The sequence below is a fragment of the Oncorhynchus tshawytscha genome, linkage group LG12 (genome assembly GCF_018296145.1).
Source record: "Oncorhynchus tshawytscha isolate Ot180627B linkage group LG12, Otsh_v2.0, whole genome shotgun sequence".
Lineage (NCBI taxonomy): Eukaryota > Metazoa > Chordata > Actinopteri > Salmoniformes > Salmonidae > Oncorhynchus > Oncorhynchus tshawytscha.
The window spans coordinates 75,631,269-75,639,425 of NC_056440.1; the positions used below are offsets into that span (position 1 = coordinate 75,631,269).

General features: G+C 45.1%; 1 long non-coding RNA gene across 1 annotated transcript in view; it reads left to right on the top strand.

Moving 5' to 3' along the window:
- The first annotated feature begins 5,623 nt into the window (after positions 1-5,623).
- LOC112240230 overlaps positions 5,624-8,157 on the top strand; it is a 3,697-nt gene continuing 1,163 nt past the window's right edge. Inside the window, exons 1-4 of the long non-coding RNA XR_002951992.2 lie at positions 5,624-5,815; positions 5,936-6,010; positions 6,124-6,193; positions 6,340-8,157. The exon at positions 6,340-8,157 is cut by the window's right edge and continues 1,163 nt beyond it. This is a non-coding gene — a long non-coding RNA (uncharacterized LOC112240230). The remainder of the gene's footprint in view (positions 5,816-5,935; positions 6,011-6,123; positions 6,194-6,339) is intronic.

The following is an 8,157-nucleotide window of genomic DNA, read 5'->3' on the forward strand; positions in this document are numbered from 1 at the left end:
GTAAACTGCCTGCTACTCAGGCCCAGAAGCTAGGATATGCATATAATTGGTTCTGGCTAGAAAACATTCTAAATTTTCTACAACTGTTAAAATAATGTCTTTGAGTATAACAGAACTGAAATGGCAGGCAAAACCCAGAGGACAAACCATCCCCCCCCCCCAAAAAAAATGTTCATCCTACCACTGATTTCAGTGGTTGGCACTTGTATAATAGGGCAAAAAAAAACGAGTGGATTATTGACTGAAGCGCGCCAGCTAAACTGAGTTTTTATGGATATAAAGAAGGAGTTTATCAAACAAAAGGACCATTTGTAATGTAACTGGGACCTTTTGGAGTGCCAACAGAAGAAGATCTTCAAAAGTAAGGCATATTATTATATCGCTATTTATGACTTTCGTAACGCAACTCTGGTTGAAAATGATTTGTTATGCATTTGTGTGATGGGCGCTGTCCTAAGATAATTGCATGGTTTGCTTTCACCGTAAAGGCTTTTTGAAATCTGACACGCGGCTTGATTAACAAGTTAAGCTTTATTTTGATGTATTGCACTTGTGATTTCATGAAAGTTTAATATTTATAGTCATTTAATTTGAATTTGGCGCTCTGCAATTTCACTGGATGTTGGCCAGGTGGGACGGTAGCGTCCCACTGATCCGCAAGAAGTTAAATGATGACAAATACTTTACTCAGTAGCTCACTCCCATAGAATTCTATGGTCACTCCCACTAAGGCCAATTTTGAGTGGTTGATATCCCAGGCTTTTATGTGCTATGCACAATAGCCTGCAGGTGAGGTTAGTCCAGTGTCAACCTGATCCATAGATTTAGGGCAACATTTTTGTGCGAAGTGCAAAAAATACCATAAACCTCATTATATTCTTGCAGTGTGATTTAATCTGAAAATGTTCTTCAATGATGTCCGTTATAAGGAGCGGATTATGTAAGGGATAATCAACGAGAGGCTGTGTGTTCTATGGAAAATAATAAATGACTTGGAAGGTGTGTTCCACGAACGCATAGAGCCCTGAGTTGATTATCTCTTATATACTGTACCATGGCTATTATTTAACACATTTGCCGCTCAAAATGTTTTCATTTACCAGTAGAAATGTGTTCAATATCCACTGAAGTAGGAAGCAAGTTTACTAGATAGCTACAGTAGTTGCCTTGGTAACCCAACAGACTTGCTAGTTTAGCTAACCAAACCATCAGTCCTAGCTTGCTATTATCAAAATCTAATTCAACAATGTCAATAATGTTTTCAATTCGATTTTGCTGCCAAAAGCAGCATGGAACATAAGAATGAACTATAGCCATTGAATTCTACCGTGCTGATATACCGTGCGTTATAGGGAAATAATGCATGCTCTAGAATGGCCTTCAATCAGAAACAAATATTTAACAATGCCATGGTGTAACTGAAAAAACGGAGCAATATATAAATAGTTTCCTCTTCAAAATGCACATTGTTGAAGAAAAGTTTCATTGAATTCCCATGATAATGAGGTTTATGGTAAGTTTTACACTTTGCAGTGACTCTGGTGGTAACCATACCCACACTATACAATAATCACTCAGTGTGTGTGTGTGTGTGTGTGTGTGTGTGTGTGTGTGTGTGTGTGTGTCAGACCTGCAGATGGAGTTTGAAGAGCTGGTGTCCAGCGCCAGGAGACTAAGTCTCAGCAGCACAGAGAAGCAGAAGAGAGGAAGCATTGCCAATGCTGACTCCAGGATGGACTGCAAGAGAGAGGTAAGACAGCAATATGGTACGCTACGTTGATTCAGAGAGAAGTAACACAATGACCCATTTCTACTGAGCTGGGTCGAGCCAAGTCAAGCTAATCTGCACCAGGCTGGCCTGGTTATGCATCCACTGTAGTTGACAGAGCCCTGCTGGAACGCTGGAAAGAAAATATCTGAGCCAGAACAGTACTGTTTGGGTCGGCACCATATTTTAAAAATGGTAAAGGTGTCAAAGTGTGTATGTAGTTATCATGTGTACTTGTAATGTGTTGTGTGTTTAGTATTAGTTGTAATGTGTTGTGTGTTTAGTATTAGTTGTAATGTGTTGTGTGTTCCAGTCCCACTACATTGGAGCAGGTCCAGAGTTCCAGCATGTCTGTTTCAAGCCCTGTGGTCAGAGTCCTCTGGTGTCTCGTTACCTGCACCTCCAAGACATCCCTACACCCGCTGGATCTGACACACGCAGGATCAGACGCACTGAGATCACCAACCTCACATATCCTTACACACACACACACACACACACACACACACACACACACACACACACACACACACACACACACACACACACACACACACACACACACACACACACAACACACACACACACACACACACACACACACACACACACACACGCATAAACACACACACACAAACACACAAACACACACAAATACACACACACACACACACACGCACAAACACACACACACAAACACACACAAACACACACAGGGGTGCCGGGAAAGTTAGGACGATTCTAAGGGCCTGTGACTGACAGGGGCCCTAAAAAGATATTAGAACATTAGGTTAAAAAAATGGAATATAAAATTGTTAACCTATCATCATTAATATAATATTTTATTGACAGAGCCTCTGTATTGCCTAACCCTCTATTTACATGAAATGGTTAGGTCCTGCCCCCAAACCAGGTGCAAATGATACTTGCTAGCAGTGGAGCATCATGTCTCAGCTTCCTAAATAAAATTTGGCTTCCAAAAATGAAAAGAAAGACAGAAGAAAGAAAAGAAAGGGCGATTTTTCACAAAGGAAGGTGGGTGTAGTCCGTGAAATTTACCTGTTAGCTTAGTCCATAGTGAAATAGGCTACTTTTGCTCCCCTAACATTAGTTACTTAATATCTTCACAGAAAATTGAGTGTTTACATTTCACTCTTTTAGCCCTTCGTTTAATCAATGCAGCAAACTTTTAGCAAGCTATTCATACTAAATCAGTTGTCCCTGCCCCTGTCTGGTGCCAGGCCCAACAGCCCTGTCTCCCCATCCCCATACCCCTGAACCAGCCCTGTCTCCCATCCCCATACTCCTGAACCAGCCCTGTCTCCCCATCCCCTACCCCTGAACCAGCCCTGTCTCCCATCCCCATACCCCTGAACCAGCCCTGTCTCCCATCCCCATACCCCTGAACCAGCCCTGTCTCCCCCCATCCAGCCCCCCCCATACCCCTGAACCAGCCCTGTCTCCCATCCCCATACCCCTGAACCAGCCCTGTCTCCCATCCCCATACCCCTGAACCAGCCCTGTCTCCCATCCTCATACCCCTGAACCAGCCCTGTCTCCCATCCCCATACCCCTGAACCAGCCCTGTCTCCCATCCCCATACCCCTGAACCAGCCCTGTCTCCCATCCTCATACCCCTGAACCAGCCCTGTCTCCCATCCCCATACCCCTGAACCAGCCCTGTCTCCCATCCCCATACCCCTGAACCAGCCCTGTCTCCCATCCTCATACCCCTGAACCAGCCCTGTCTCCCAGCCCTGTCTCCCATCCCCATACCCCTGAACCAGCCCTGTCTCCCCATCCCCATACCCCTGAACCAGCCCTGTCTCCCCATCCCCATACCCCTGAACCAGCCCTGTCTCCCATCCCCATACCCCTGAACCAGCCCTGTCTCCCCATCCCCATACCCCTGAACCAGCCCTGTCTCCCATCCCCATACCCCTGAACCAGCCCTGTCTCCCCATCCCCATACCCCTGAACCAGCCCTGTCTCCCATCCCCATACCCCTGAACCAGCCCTGTCTCCCCATCCCCATACCCCTGAACCAGCCCTGTCTCCCATCCCCATACCCCTGAACCAGCCCTGTCTCCCATCCCCATACCCCTGAACCAGCCCTGTCTCCCATCCCCATACCCCTGAACCAGCCCTGTCTCCCAGCCCTGAATTCCACTGTATGCAGAATGTTACATGCATGACTGCACAGTGTTATATTTTCACAGTTCACTGTCAGTAAATATCGGACAGTAAATTTTGGACTACAAGAGAGTTGCAAGCCTGCAAAGGTAGAGTTATTTAAGGCTTTGAATGGGTTGATTGGGTTCTGGAGGTGTGTGGTTACAGCAAATGTGCAGGGTTGGTGTTGCCTGTGGTGGTGGGGCCCAATGTGATATACTTTCATGGGGCCCAAAATCCCTGGTGGCGCCCCTGCACACACACACACACACACACACACACACACACACACACACACACACACACACACACACACACACACACACACACACACACACACACACACAGACACAAACACACACAGGCACACACACACACACACAGCACAGCACAGACACAAACACACACAGGCACACACACACACACACACACACACACACACACACACACACACACACACACACACACACACAGCACAGCACAGCACAGACACAAACACACACACACACGCACAGACACAAACACATGTTGTTTTGCACACAGCTGGAACACTGTATTTATGCTGAGAACAACATGTAAAAACATACTCTTAAACATGCTAATAAAACGTGCATGGATTATGTGGGACTGTGCTTTACTGGAGTTAATGAACCACTTAATGAACCTGGCACAGGAGAAGACGGGAGGGCTGAGTACAGGGGGTATAGAGTTCAAAGTTAACTAATCTCATCGGCTTTTTCTCACCATATTCTGACTGTAAAACTCTGAGATAATCATAGTTTGGGAATGTGTAGGACCTGATAGGTTTTAATGAAATGTAACATAACAGAAGTTAGATAGAGGTACACTACATGTACAAAATTATGTGGACACCCCTTCAAATTAGTGCATTTAGCTATTTCAGCCACACCCTTTGCTGACAGGTGTATAAAATCAAGCACACAGCATGCAATCTCCATAGACAAACATTGGCAGTAGAATGGCCTTACTGAAGAGATCAGTGGCTTTCAGCATGGCACCGTCAGGATGTCACCTTTCCAACAAGTCAGTTTGTCAAATTTCTGCTCTGCTAGAGCTGCCCCGGTCAACCGAACGGGACCATCTAGTGCTAAAAATGGTCTGTCCTGGGTTTCCATGGCCTAAGAACACCATGCGCAATGGGTTTGGCGGATGCCAGGAGAACGCTACCTGCCCAATACATAGTGCCAACTGTAAAGTTTGGTTAAGGAGGAATAGTGGTCTGGGGCTGTTTTTTAGGGTTTGGGCTATGCGCCTTCGATCCAGTGAAGGAAAATCTTAACGCTACAGCATACAATGACATTCTAGATTCTGTATTTCCAACTTTGTGGCAACAGTTTGGGGAAGGCCCTTTCCTGTTTTAGCACGACAATGCCCCTGTGCACAAAGCGAGGGCCATACAGAAATGGTTTGTTCGGTTCGGAAGAACTTGACTGGCCTGCACAGAGCCCTGACCTCAACCCCATCGAACACCTTTGGGATGAATTGGAACGCCGACTGCGAGCCAGGCCTAATCGCCCAACAGTGCCCGACTTCACTAATGCTCTTATGGCTGAATGGAAGCAAGTCCCCACAGCAATGTTCCAACATCTAGTGGAAAGCCTCCCCAAAAGAGTGGCGGCTGTTATAGCAGCAAAGGGGGGACCAGCGCCATATTAATGCACATGATTTTGGAATGAGATGTTTGACGAGCAGGTGTCCACATACTTTTCGTCATGTAGTGTAGTTTGTCATAAGAAGGTGACAGTAGTTGTATTCCTTGACTGTCTGTGGTGTAACTCCTTCCAAACCCACCTACCAAGAGGTACTGACTGATGTGGAGGAGAGGAGCCACAAAAGGCAACAGGAATACAACACGTAAAATGCACACACACACAGAAATACAACATAAGCAAGGCATAGATAGCTTCCCCAATAATATTACATACAGTATAACATGTCTGACAGCTCTCCTCTACTCCCTATCCATCCCTGTAGGTTCTGCCAGCAGACGAAACAGGAGATAGCTGACATCCACAGAGATCGACTGATCCATAACATGAAACTCAACAGGTAGGAAACTAACACATTGTCCTCACTGATGTTTTAGTCACTTTGACAAATATGGATTTAGAACTGAACTGCTGCTTGAACCTTTCCTGTGTTTCCTTTTCTGGTGTGTCCAGGATGAAGAAAGAGATTTTCAGTGACCGCATGGAGGTGAAGATCGCCAGCGAGGGCATCATGAATAAATGGGTAGCTGAACTCTCCACTGTATAGTTATATAATATCTGTACTCTAACCAACTTTTGTCACATATATTAAACTACAAGGATTTGGAGAACACAAACAGTACAGACTCTACCTGATACAGAGCCTTTTGTCTGTCTGTATGTGTTCAGAACCACCCCCCGTACCGCCAGCGTCTGCAGAAGGGAGAGGGGAAAGAGAGGACAGAGGAGTCAGAGGAGGTGAAGAATACACACCAACCTTCTGTTTCTCCAGAGAACCGAAAGACAGCTGGACAATGACACTGCAACTTTCAGCACAGTGTCTCTCTCTCCCTCTCTCTCTCTTTCTCTTTATGCCACTCAGATCTACAGAACATGAAGTCAGTGTTTTGTGCTACATTAATATATATTTTACATTTGTTTTCATTGAAATTCACCCAGATGATTTAAATGCCAATCTTCACACTTCACCATTCACCAGTCACACTGTGATTATTTCCCTTCAGTCTGTTCTCCCTTTCTCAGACGCTGATTTGAAACGGTGTGTGTGTGTCGGGCCAGAGCAGGGCTAGTGTGTTTTACAAGTCATGAAGGCTCAGAAACATCACAGAAACATATTACCTCTCAGAGACTCACAGCACACCAGAGGAGAGGGTGTGTGTGTGTGTGTGTGTGTGTGTGTGTGTGTGTGTGTGTGTGTGTGTGTGTGTGTGTGCCAGAAGAAGAAAACAAATCTACAGTAAAATGAATGATACATACAGCAAACAGAAACAGTGATAAAACAATACAATGCTAGAGCTTGGGACTATAAGGTTCTATCTGCAAAAAGATCATTCTGACAACTGGCTTTAAAGTTCCGAACCCTCATTGGTTTGAATAATGTCAGCAATTTTGATATTGTATTATTTTGAACTTAACAACATGAAATGGGGGTATTTAATGTTATATACAGGTAGAGAACATTGAACAGAACAAGGCTATGTCAATAACTACATTCAGACTAAAATGCAGATCTTCTAGTCTCAACAATGACTTGTGAAAAGTATTTTTTGAGAATTTGAGTTCTTTCCACGTTCATCTCTTTCCTGGTTCTGAGAAGCTATGACATTCTCCTCTGGTTCTGACAAGATGTGACATTCTCCTCTGGTTCTGAGAAGCTATGACATTCTCCTCTGGTTCTGAGAAGCTGTGACATTCTCCTCTGGTTCTGAGAAGCTGTGACATTCTCTGGTTCTGAGAAGCTGTTACATTCTCCTCTGGTTCTGAGAAGCTGTGACATTCTCCTCTGGTTCTGAGAAGCTGTTACATTCTCCTCTGGTTCTGAGAAGCTGTTACATTCTCCTCTGGTTCTGAGAAGCTGTTACATTCTCCTCTGGTTCTGAGAAGCTGTTACATTCTCCTCTGGTTCTGAGAAGCTGTTACATTCTCCTCTGGTTCTGAGAAGCTGTTACATTCTCCTCTGGTTCTGAGAAGCTGTTACATTCTCCTCTGGTTCTGAGAAGCTGTGACATTCTCCTCTGGTTCTGAGAAGCTGTTACATTCTCCTCTGGTTCTGAGAAGCTGTTACATTCTCCTCTGGTTCTGAGAAGCTGTTACATTCTCCTCTGGTTCTGAGAAGCTGTGACATTCTCTGGTTCTGAGAAGCTGTTACATTCTCCTCTGGTTCTGAGAAGCTGTGACATTCTCTGGTTCTGAGAAGCTGTGACATTCTCCTCTGGTTCTGAGAAGCTGTTACATTCTCCTCTGGTTCTGAGAAGCTGTGACATTCTCCTCTGGTTCTGAGAAGCTGTGACATTCTCTGGTTCTGAGAAGCTGTGACATTCTCCTCTGGTTCTGAGAAGCTGTTACATTCTCCTCTGGTTCTGAGAAGCTGTGACATTCTCCTCTGGTTCTGACAGGCTGTGACATTCTCCTATGGTTCTGAGAAGCTGTGACATTCTCTGGTTCTGAGAAGCTGTTACATTCTCCTCTGGTTCTGAGAAGCTGTTA